The sequence below is a fragment of the Octodon degus genome, unplaced genomic scaffold (genome assembly GCF_000260255.1).
Source record: "Octodon degus isolate 3935 unplaced genomic scaffold, OctDeg1.0 scaffold00144, whole genome shotgun sequence".
NCBI classification, from domain to species: domain Eukaryota; kingdom Metazoa; phylum Chordata; class Mammalia; order Rodentia; family Octodontidae; genus Octodon; species Octodon degus.
In genome coordinates, this window is record NW_004524720.1 from 5,704,023 (window position 1) to 5,706,058 (window position 2,036).

The 2,036-nt window shown below is 31.6% G+C and overlaps 1 pseudogene; it reads left to right on the forward strand.

Annotated features, from left to right (window-relative positions):
* LOC111812818 overlaps positions 1 to 2,036 on the forward strand; it is a 49,064-nt pseudogene that overhangs the window by 1,137 nt on the left and 45,891 nt on the right.

A 2,036-nucleotide genomic window follows, 5' to 3' on the forward strand; every position in this document is an offset into this window, starting at 1 on the left:
TGCAAGTGAGTCTATAGTTGATTTGTATTTACAGTTGAGGAGCGATTGCAATATAGAGGAGTCCTTTAACATGTCATAGAAATGATCTTTAAGATTGTGATCCTATGAAAATCTCGTCAGGACTTTGGGAGACGTTTGTTGGTAAATTCTCTTCTCTTGCCACTCCTTCTAAAGAGCATACTTTTTTCTTATGTCATACCTCACTGTCATTAGTCAGTGGCAGTTTACTGTGGAGGAAGCCATGTTGTATATTGGTGTGATGTTCCTTCCTAGCTCTGTCTAGTTCATGACCATTGTCATGATTTTCCGGAGACATTTCTGAAATCCTATAAGTTATTTAAGCTACATTGTCAATTTTATTGCAAGGATGTTTTGTTTTTGTCCAAATCTTACAGAAGTAACTGGGGCTATTTTACATATTAAAATTGTTACTCTACTATGGAATGTATCCCTTATTTGGAAATAGATGCTTATTATATAGCAAGTAGAATTTAATGATATTTTACAAATTCTTCACTGTCACAAATCTTAAACAAAAGAAAGTTCCAAAATGCTCTTCTTGGATACTATTGCATCCACCTATCTCTATCTACAGTTTATCGTAAGAGTGATACAAAGAATATTAGGATTTTTTTTGGCACAACCAAAGGGGAGCAATTTATTTCTTAAAATGGTCACTTTATCTTAGTTCAATGTGAAGATTTGTACAATAGTGTTTAGAGAAGATATCATGTCTGCATCTTGTACTCTGAATAACTACTACAAAGACATATGCAATGTATTAATTATTGTAACTGTCCTACTAACCTGTTCTGAAACTATCTCATTGCTATTTCTTTCTCATTAAAATTAATATAAAAAATAAATAAAATATGTTGTTTTAAGTCCTTCCAAACAATGATCATTTTACATTAAGCCAGCACTTTAAGGACTGGCTGTAAATACATAGTTATCTCTGTTATAATAGTAAATGACACAGGTTTTTAGGAAACTTCAACTTATTATGAATAGAAATAGTAATGAATATATTTATAATGAGAATCTCAAACTGATCTTGATTATTTGTTAGTAAAAAAAAATTATAGTTGTTAACCTTAAAAAGTATATAATACTTCACCTCAGTTCCTGTTTTCTGGAAAAATCTGTGTTAACATAAAATCAGTACTTTTGAATTGTGATTAAATGAGAACTTACCTATTGGGAAAAAAAAGAAATCAAGTAATAGCAAATATTGGTAAGGTTGTAGGGAAAAAGAAATCCTTCTACACTGTTGGTGAGAATACAAACTAGTACAACAACTATGGAAATCAATATGAAGATTCCTAAATATGAAGATTCCTAAAGTAATAATAATAATCTCATTTAGCCCAGCTACTGCCCTTGTAGGTATAGTCCCAAAGGAGATGAGGACATAATGATGCAGTGATGTATATATATAGCCATGCTTACACAGTTCACAGTTGCTACATCTTGGAGGCAGCCTACATGTTCATTAACAAATACATGAATAAATAAAATGCAGTATTTGTACATAATGCAATACTATTCTGCCACAAAGAAGAATAAACTGTAGGAAAATGGGTGGACCTTGAGACAATAATATTAAATAAAATAAATCAGACACGGGAGCTTAAGTATCACATGGTTACTCTTATATGAGCTCAAAATATAAAGAGCAAAATAAAAGATAATAGGAAAATAGATCTTTCTAACATGAGAAAGAGAACCAAGAGACAGAAGGACAGAAAGAGGAAAGGAAAATAGATTTTAAAAACTTATGATGTATTCTGTGCATATGTAAAAACCCCCATGAGGACGTGGCAATTATGCACTACAAACATGTACTAATAAAATATAAAAGTTGAAAATAATAAGCAAGAATTTTGAATTCAGATACCACTAAGTTTTTTGTGCCTGTTCCTTTGTTCAAGCCAGAATTCTCAAAGTATATGGTCCTCAGTCTTCCTGTTTAAAAAAAGAACCATAGCCACAAGGAAAGCCAACATTTTGTCCCTAGCCTTCCAAGGTCAATTAAG